The sequence below is a fragment of the Oryzias melastigma genome, linkage group LG10 (assembly GCF_002922805.2).
Source record: "Oryzias melastigma strain HK-1 linkage group LG10, ASM292280v2, whole genome shotgun sequence".
NCBI classification, from domain to species: Eukaryota; Metazoa; Chordata; class Actinopteri; order Beloniformes; family Adrianichthyidae; genus Oryzias; species Oryzias melastigma.
The window spans coordinates 4,810,559-4,821,381 of record NC_050521.1 but is presented as its reverse complement, the minus strand read 5'-3'; positions in this window follow the sequence as shown (position 1 = coordinate 4,821,381).

Sequence of the window (10,823 nt, the reverse complement as noted above, 5' to 3'; positions counted from 1 at the left end):
TTTCTAAAGAGATGCACTGAGATTTCTTCACATAACTTCCTCACATAGCTCTCTTTTGTTGAAGAAAGCCGGCATGCATCTGCATGGCGAACCCGCTCGCCACCTCTTGCCTGATGACAACGCGAATGGCTTCGGCAGAATCCCGCAACCTTGAACAAGGGGAGTTATCTTTAGAAAATGAATGTCTGACTTTGACGAATGAAAACCATCTCCTCTGAGAAAATTTAGACAAGTTTTTTTCTTTCTTTTTTTACAGTTTAAATGAGGCCCCTTTAAAGTTTTTAACTGCCTTGATAGTTGCAACAGAGTTCATTTCCTTCACTTCTCTAAGTGTCTCATTAAAAAAAAGAGAAAGAAATAAAGGAAAAACTGCAGTGGACCTAATGTCTCCAAACTGCTCCAGGTTGACTGGTTTTTATTTGCTTTGTTTTTTTTTATCTTTTAGTTTCCTAGTAGTATCTAAAACTACATTTAAGGGGCAAAAAGTAAAACAAATTAAGTTAAAGAACAAAAACACTTAAGGCTTTTCCCCCCCAATCACTTAGATTGCATTTAAAGCTTGCTATACTTTTTAAATTTAATTATTGCCACAAACTGTCAGGACACATTTTCTATATTTTCTTCCACTAGTGTTTTAGAAGGACAAAAAAAGAAAGGATTAAGAAAAAAAAAGATTTAAAAAAGAGGATAAGGCAGACATCCCTTTTATATTTTGTGACTTTGTCTGTAGGTGAACAATATTACCACTAGGTGGAATACTATTCCCAATTTGTGTTTTTCCTACAGGGCTGTGATTAGATTAATCACTTAAAATCAATAGATTTTTCCTAAATCCAGAACTTTCCCCTTAAAAATCCATTGGATATTTAAAGATATTTACCAAGATATTTTTGAGTATATCTGTGTCAAGTATGGCTGTGCACATTTGCATTTTTCATTTCATTTGCCTTTAAATGTAACAATATATATTTTTAAAATAAAAAATCTTCTAATTGTTGTCAAAACTGATACTAAAAAAAGCACCAGAAGTTAGATTTTTTAATACAGATTGGACACTAGGGGGCAGGAGAGTTTTATCAAATAGAAATAACCATAAACACAAATGAAAAATGCATCAATCTCTGGAGTGTTGATTTGTCACAATATGCTGCTGCCGGTGTCAGTCAGCTGTTTCTGCTGCTTTGTTTGCTGTCACGCAATTGAACTAATAAATAACTGTGAAAAATGATGCCTTTCCTTTTTCCTTCTAGTCTTGACAAATAAGTAAACAAATTCAGATGGCATCTGAATGAAAAATAAAGAAGAAAGTAGCCCCCAGAATACCTTTTTTAAAACAATTTTTTCTCCTTTGTGTTTCTATTGGTTAACAATCTCACACTGCCTTAGGTTATCTATTAAAATCTTTTGAAAGAAAAGGAAGAAATCTTTCTTTACTGCAGAAAAATCTATAAAAAATTAGCATTATTGCTCATATTCCCTAACTGGCTGGTCTTTGCTCTAAGAAATCCTGTGTTTTCAATATTTTCCCACAGAGACTGAAGTGAACTTTTGCTTAAACATTTCTGGCAATTTAATTAGTTCATTTTTAATACTTCTCATTATTAACTTGCCCCATGCTATGCTCAAAATGGGAGGGAAAATAACTGCATGATTTCCTTAAGATAATGTTTTTATTGTCTTATTAAACTCTAATATGTGGGAAATATGTAACCAGCAGACAAACTATTGGATGACTGCAGTCAAATTTAACATTTATCAGCAATAAAACATCACTAAAACATTATTAAAGTCTGAAACTGGAAAGCTTTTACCTAAAAGCTATTTTCAGGCACCCATGTCTGTTTAGTTAGATTTCAGATTTAATCATAATCAAACAGATCAAACAACTGCTTTAACTAAATCTTGAAAGAGTCTTTATGAGGTGATGGAGACAAACTTTCAGAACTGGTTGAACCCAACAGCATCTCATACATTTCAACATCTACTAGTCTTTGAAAAGTGTGTGGGCGAGTATTCGAAATTATGATATATTACATAGTTTTGTCTTCAAATTTTTAATCAAATTGCAAATTCTGTGTCTGAAATGTATATTTGAATCTTTCTTTGCTTGTAATGGCCGTCATGATGAGGGTTTTATAACATTACAAAGGTACCCAAGCTGGTTTTTCAGCGTACGCCATCATCTGGAGGTTCTATAGGTGACCTTCTGTGATGAGGACGTTGATGTTGATTTGGAGGAAATGGTGTTATGGCTTAAATGATATAATAATTACACAAAAACAAGAAAAAAAGCTGCTTCCATTTTCATTAAGGACTCACTTCAGTGAAAACTGTGTTTTTGCTGTTAAACGTGTTCTTTTGACAATTTTCTTATGATAAAGGACATAAAAAAATTCAATTTAAAAATGCATTTTGTAGTTTTTCTTTATTCATATAGTTTAGGAGAAGACAAGAAAATTAAATTTGAAAGAAAAACGTGTTTGTTATGTAGAAAATACACTAGGCAGGCTCTGCTCCATTCTTGTACACAAATAGATCCATGTACCTCTTCTTTTTCCTCTTTTAAGCTAGCATCTGGCTCAAAACTGTATGGCTGAATCGCTCCAATATTTTTTGCCTTTTTTTGTTGCACTGGCAATGTTAGTTTTTTTTCTAATCTGTCGCTCTGCAGAAACTATGTCCTAGAGAACAATTTTTTTTTTTTTAATTTTGGGCTAAAAATGAGCTAATCATAACCAAAAGACCACTGGCATTAAATATGTATAACACAAATAACTATAATAAAAAAAGTATATACATAGAAATACTGAAACACAAATATGCACACATAAAGTGACTCAAACTAGGGCAAAGAAAACACAAGCATTGCTGTAATATGCCCACAACAGTGTCATTGAGTAGAAGTTAATTGTGTCGTGTTACTTTTTTGTTTCTGTTGTCCATCTGAGCCACCGTAGCCTTAACTATATGTTTACATGTCAATAATGCAGTGTCAGTGTGACCAGCCAAGAAAGCAATGTTTATAATGACTGACCTGACCTGCATTAAGATCTGCAAGGTTGCAATTGTTGTCATTTGTCCAGTGATGGAAAACTCTAAATTGAGTAGCACACAAATTTGCTCTATCAGTGCTGTGACTTTAGAATTATTTAAAGACTATCAGCAATGAAAAGACTAATGAGACATGTGTAAAGCCAACCACCATCATTTGATTTTCTGTGTACTTTTTGTGTCTAAACAAATCCTAATTTAGGACACATGCTGCTCTTATTGTTTTTTCTCAAACTAGAATATAGCTCTGCTTAATCCCAGTATCACTGTTTTTTCTTTCCTCCAGAGGTTTTTTTTCTTTTTCCTTTTGTCCATCTTATTTTTAAATGGCACCTGCCTACACAATATTAAATCGTCTTAACGCTTTACGCTTGAATTACTCCATTGACATTGCCCAAGAGCCTTTGGTTTCCTTTGTGTTTTCATAGGGGCTCATGCTTTTATGTCCATGAAGAATTCTATTTAAAATAGCTTGTTTCCACTCTCACGCTTTTCCGTTTTTCAAGCCAGAGGAGAGTTTCTTGGCAACAGCGAAATCCACAATTAATCCACTACGGCATTGTTCTTGTTCCTTTTCAGGAACTCTTGGAAAAGGTAATTACAAAAGCTGCTTCTTTGTCACTTGGGATGAGAGTTACGAAACACAACACTGATTATTGACTCTTGTGTATGGATTTCTTCATTCAACAACTTGGTTTTTCTGTTTTTTTGGTTAGGTTTAGACACTAAATAAAAGCACAAGACATTTAGGACAATACGCTGACACCATTAAAGTGGTTCAAACTGCAGCATTCTTCAATTGTGGAGATGTTTATTCCACTTTCCCCCTCAGACTAATTACATTTCAGTTTTCGTCACTGACTGAATTAGATTTAGTTCCTCTCGGGGATCAATAAAGACCATTTAAGTTTGAATCAAGTTGAATGCAGCAGTCATCTTGTGACTAAAATGTTGCCATCCCCTAAACTGCAATTGAAAGTACATTTGGCCCCATTTAAGACTTAATTCCAGATCAAATAGGCTAGTCACTTAATAGTTCTAGTAAAATGGCTTGTGTGCTTTTCTTGATAGGCCAGTGAAAGTTGTTGACTAAGGTGACGATATCCTAAAGTTGAGTCATGGACTTTTTCCTAGAAACTCTTCCCAACTCATCCAAGTGGCGTCATCAGTTTGGAGTGGTGCAGGATTCAGTCCACATTTGCATCTTTCAACTGGGACTTCAACTTTTGTAAATGGATGACTCATGAAACCACCAAAGAGGGGACTGGTCTGGTATGTACTACTCAGTGGAAACAAGGAATATTATTATTATTATTAACCTTTATTTAACCAGGATAGTCCCATTGACTATGCAAGGGAGTCCTGGCCAAGAGGCAGCCACAGTTAAAAATACATCAAAACATAAAAACAATAAAACATTAAGACAATAAAACATTAAGACAGTAAAACATTTAAAATGCTGTTACATGTTAGCAATACATATAAACCTAAAATATGTGGAGTCATAAAATATGATGGATTAAAATAATAGAAAGGTGATTAAAAGAAACAATTACAGGATGTTTTCAGCAAACAACAAAAAAGCCCACAGAATCCTCCAAAACGCCTCCCATGTAATGCATCATGAGTTTGAGTGGCTCTCATCACATCGCAGACTTTGGCTTCCTGGATGCTAAACACAGACGAGGAGGACCACCTTTGACTCGAGTGTAGTCCAGCTGCTTAACGCTGACTTACAATCCAGCTAATCATGAATACACTATGTCACTTTATGTTATCTAACTTTTTTTTCCTTTTCCTTATTTTATTTCCTCGTATTGATGAATTATAGTATTGTATAGTTTTTCTCTCTTTTTTTAAGCCACTCTCTGCACCTTAAAAATTGATCTGCCCTTCTGGAATAAGCGATGTTTGAATTGAATGCATGGAAAGAATATGCTTGTGTGTTTGTCCTGACAGGCTTCCCCTGCATTCTGGTGTGGGATGAAGTCTTGTTGAAGGCCCACATGGGATATCCACAGATATCAGAGCCCTCTTATGATGAACCTCTTCGCTTTCTCCTGGCTTTTACTGAAGTGTCGTTTTGCCCTGTGGTTCAGGGTTTTGATTACTCCCAGTTTGTTTTGGAGAGGCTGGTTGTGAGTCAAACAAAAGGTTTCTGGATTGAGGCAATAGTTTTGGATAAGACACCAACTAAATGAGATGTCTTGATGAAGTCTGTTTCTTTGGCATGACTGGTATGTTTTTAAGTTTATTTAAACAGCTCTTGGCTGAAAGGATGGAGACGACTTTGATTCATGACTTTTGCTTTGTTCCAAAAAAAAAAAAAACTTTTCCTAGACAAATATTTGTCTCGTTTACTTTATTATAGCTTTTTTTCCTAAAAAAACACACATCTTCACATTGGCTGCTGAGAGCCTGATGATCAGTGAAGCCACAACAAAACCCGATTTTCTATCCTGCTCTGAATTTTAGATGAGGCTTCAGCTCAGGACACTTATCAGCACTCAGGTTTGCATCAGTTCTGCGCTGAGGTTGTAGAAAACTTCTGGAGGGAGATGGGATGTCAAAACACATCTACAACTTGGCAGCACATGAAGGGCTGCCACATAATGGCCAGGAGTACACTTGAACATGTTTTTTCTTCGCTGAAATAATTGCTGCAGACTGTCAGTGGAAACATGCAAATATGGATACAGTTTGCCTCGGTGTTGACTGCAGCTTCAGGGAGCGTGTTTGTTTGTCTCCGAGGGGCAGAAGCAGGCGAACAGCCAAGTGTGCTGTCATTCTGAGGGTGAGAAGTGTGATTGTGGGGAGGCTGGCTTTGCACAGCGCATCCACAATTTATACCTCAAAACTTACTGAAGAAAGTCGATGAGATTGTTTGTTTGTAGAGTGGCACATGACGCGGATATTTGTATTAGAGAGCAGCTCTGTGAAAGAATCTGTGAAATTTTGGGAACCAAAACAAGCAAAAACCTCACAAGAATGTTGCAAAAATGAACAGCTAAACTTTTGTAAAGAATGTTCTTCAACCTTTTTCTAAAAGGAAAAAAAAGAAGCCATAAGTCCTCAACATTCTTTTAAAAGATGACAAGAAAGTGAAGTCTCACTTGAAACAAAACATTACAAAATGAAGAGAGGATCAAACTTTTGAGCAGTACTATAATTCACATGTCTTATTAACCACAAAAAATAAATGGTGTAACTGCTAATGACATGTTCTAATAATATAATTTGGGAATGAGTGCATTCAAGCCAAGACTAACCTTTTTAAGGTCAACTGCACATCATCAGAGTAAGCTGCAGACTTTTATATACCTCCTTCAAATAAGGAAACGTCTGTTTTTCTTGATTATACTCTGTTACCAAAAGCAATCTTGCTGCAATTATTTTGGGGATATAAATATTATCCAATTTCACTGGTCATGTAATTTTTTCTGAAGTTCTTGTATGCTTAAATATAATTATAAGAGGCTTTTCTTAGATAAATAATGCTGTGTGTTTCTAAAGGTAACAATTCAATACATGAAACATGAGTTCCATTCACATCTGGCTGACATGTGTCTGCCAGATGTGAACACACCTGTGTGTTACTGTCTATTTTTTAAGACTTTTGTAGCTGTAAGAGCTGTTTTTGTTGTGATTTGAGTTTTATTTTCAGGAAAATCACATTTTGTAATTCATTTTATCTAGTTTTCAGAGGCAGGGGATTAGGGTTGCTGTTCTTTTGGGGGTTATTGAGCCTACACATAGGTTGGTGTGAGAATGCTACAAGAAGCATCACTTGACATGGCAATCAATGTATTTTAAGATCCACTCCAATCATATTTTGATTTTTTTTAAAGCATTTCCACTGGTCTTTTAAATATGGTTATTATCATGCTTTTTTTTGTAACCCAAATAAAAAACCTTCATCGTTTTCTAGAACATAGTTCTGCAGAGTCAAAGTAATTCTTAAAAAACTTGACTCTGTGTGTAGGGTGGCAGAACTCCTTCTCTGTTGCTGAGAGTTTGCTGTTTAGGCAGAGCAGGGAGTTCTTGGCCCACCCAGTGTGTTTTCTATATCCCAAATGCACTCTTAACGAAACACAATTGAATGAAGAAATACTCAAAAATGCAATTTTAAGCTCAATTTTCTTTATATATGACCTCCCTCATCAGAAAAATGCTCCAAGTTGTGTTAAAAACACTTAAAACAAAAGTTTTAATACTCAGATGGATAAACATTGTAACATAAAAAAATATTAGAATGAATCAGCAGTTTGCACATAAAATAAATAAATAAATATTAAATTGGATAAACTATAAATCAGATAGTTAAGTCATTTTAGTTGTAATGAGGCAAAAATAATTGTGTTCCATATTACTCCTTCCTCAATAATCTTAATGACTTTACTTCTGCTATTTGATTTTGTTGGAACTTCATACAAACAGATGGCACACGATCTGCACCCAAATTGTCTTTAACTTCATTACTTCCTCTTCTTTTAGTCTGAATTTTCCGACATATTTGCCATCTTTCTGATCCCAGGAACAAATAACTACCTCTATATATTTTAACATTAACATAGTTTGGTAAAGTCCCATTGCAATCATCTTTTCGTTCAGGGTTTTTTTTCTTTAGTACAATACTCTTTTTAGCCTAAATCAATAGTACAGTTGTTTTCTAGGGCATAGTTTCTATATAGTAGCAGCAATTCAACAGAAATTCACCTCTGAGTTGTGGGCAGGATTGTTTGGAAGAAGCCATTCCTTCCCCTTCTGAGAGCTCTCTGTTCACACTTTCTTCTAACTTACAGCCATACAGTTTTGAGCCAGATGCCAGCTCAGAAGAGAAAAAGAAAGACGTGCAATTTAGTCTAGTCTCTTCAAGTGGATGCATCAGAATGGAGTGGAGCAGGGAGCTTGTGGCCTGCAGAAAATAGCTAAATCTCACAACTACAAGATATTTCAAACTGCTTTCATGTCTGTTCACAATTCATGACAATTATAATAAACAAAAGCTAAAAAATTGAATGATTTTTATGTGTTTTCAATCACCAGATAAATGCCATAAGAACATGTCAAAAACACCCAAAACACTTTTTTTTTAATCAGATTTTTAATCAATTTGAGTTCAATTTTCGCATATGAATGGCCTTAGCTCCATTAACCATAGTTATCAATGGTATCATATTTAAACGTACATTTTTCTTTTCACAAAATTTATCTGAAGTTGCACATTTAGATTTATTTTACATTCTTAATGTCTTACATTGTCGCTCTGATGAAAGCATTTGGAAACAAAATACAATATTTTCCTCTTCTTTCTTTAAAGGAGAATTTGAGACATTCTTTCCCATAAGAATCTCATCACACAATATATCAGCTTGTGCTGCTTCTGATTAAAAGCATGCTCACTCATCCTCTTGTAGTGGAACAATGTCTCTTTAAAAGTTTTATTTTTTCGTGTGATATTCACTTTAAGCTGAAAGAAGTTCCAATTGAAAAAAAAATGTAGAAATTGTTCTGAGATTCATGGATAAAAAGAGGACCAAAAAAAATATAAGTTTTGACATTTTTTCCTTAAAAAGCTGAACGACGATCTTAACCCTCGAATGATTGCCTCATTTTTGATTGATTTAGCAGTGCATGTGGAGTTCACATCCACTTCGTAGGAGTGCAACTCAAAGCGCAAAGTAATCTTAGAATTTTGTCTCTTCAGGCTTCTGGGGTTTTAGACAGATATTTCCCGTAATTGAGTTTACAATAGAGAGCTTTTCTTTTCTTTTTTTTTTTTTTTTTTTTTTTGCCGTGAAAAAGATTAAATGAAAGCCTCCCTGAATAAACACGGTAATCACACACTTGGCTGGAAATGAATACAAATATCTTTTTGCTCATTGAAACACAAATCATTCAGTGTTTTTCTGTGATAAATCATTACATGTCTGCATCATTTTTTTTCTTCTGGAGCACAGGCTGTAACCACAGTTTATAATAATTGATGCAGATGCCCATGAAAGAAGGGCGAGTTAAGACTTCTGCCAATACAGACCCTTGTACTGGCACAGTAGTATTGATTCTCCTTTGGACACAAACTAATTGAACATAATGTGGAACACTCAAAAGGACGTGGATATTTATAAAAAATAGATTAGGGGGAGGACGTTACTTGGTGGACATAAAACAGGACAGAAAACTGGAATATTTTCAGTGCCTTTTTATGATGGTCTGGTAGACTTCATTGTGAGTTCACCTGATGTAGTAGATTACTCAAACAAATCGATTGGGAATATATAAAAAAGCATATCTTGATCTGAATGCTAGTTAAGGTCAAAATAGGTATTTAAAGTAGCATTTTTCTGTGATACGGACGTTGTTGTGATAGTGATCGGAGTCGAGTTTTTTCTGCCAACTGCTGTCGCTAATCATTAATAAACTTGTTTGAAGTCCACACCCCTTCCACTGAAAGCAGTTCTGTCAATCAAACGTTCAAAGTTATTTGGTTCATGACTTTAATAACTTGAGATAAAGAAAAAATATTTTAAAATTATGATTAGTAGGAAGACGTTAAGAAAAAAGCATCAGAGCAAAAACTGGTTATTCTAGCAAATAGAATGACAGAGGAATAGCTTTCTGTTTCTCAATGGAAATCTATGGGATTTTTTTGCTTCTTGGAGTCAGCAGATACTTACTTGGAATGCAGGAGGGAAAGAGTCACTTACTCCAGTTTTCCAGATCTGTATATACAGTTAATGGTTGGCTCCAGCAACCAGTAGAAATACACTCTTTTCAGAAATTGGGGTTTAACAGATTTACTTTTTTGATCAGTATAAACTAAAGACAAACATAAACACATGTTCTCAGAATTCCCCAAAAAGAAAATAAAATAAGTCTTTTTATTCTTTTTAGTCTCTTTAGGCTTGTCTCTCTTTCAATGTTCAAACAAAAATTTCAATGTTCAAAAACTATAAACCCATCAGTAAATCCACAAACAAAAAAATGTAATGGTCTCACCAAAATGTGGTTGCAGTTGCCACCCGTAATCTGGCTTTCTTGGGTAAAACCCAAACAAGGACGTCTCCGAAATCCCTCCCTAACCACTAAAAAAACGGTATAGTGCGGGACTATATAGTGCCCTGGATTTTAAAGGCAATTCAGACACAATGCTCACTACTTTTCTGTTTTTTTTTTTTTTCCAAATGCCGGATATGACATCATCAATTTCACAACATCAAAATCAAATCAATGCGAACATTTATCTATGACTCCACTGTGTTCTGATGGTGAAAATGTGGTTGATTCACTAAACAATAGATTTAAACACCTTTTTTTTTAAATATTGTTCAACTACAATGCATTGTGGTCTTTATTAGTTAATCTAGTGAGCATTGATTCACACTGGTTTTTCGCAAAGACTTCTGGGAAATTTCTAATCTACTCAAATTAGTAGATTAGGACAGCACTAGAAAATGGCAAATGCACGATATAGTGAGTAGGGGGGGAATTTGGACATAACTCGAGTCCAACCTAATGAAGAAACAAAGCAGATGACCCAACAGTGATGAGCGGAAAACCAGACACTTAATGAGGGTAATTAACTGAAATTAAGACAGCTGTGGGTGATTATCAATCTGAGACAGGTGTGAGTGACAGGTGTAAGTGCACGACCCTCACAAAAAACTCAATAGTTTTCTTTTTTTATGGCCTGCTGGTCAAGTTTAAAACTAAATTATTATATCTGCATCAAATCCAAGAAACTACCTGAAGCTAATTTTACAATTTCAAAG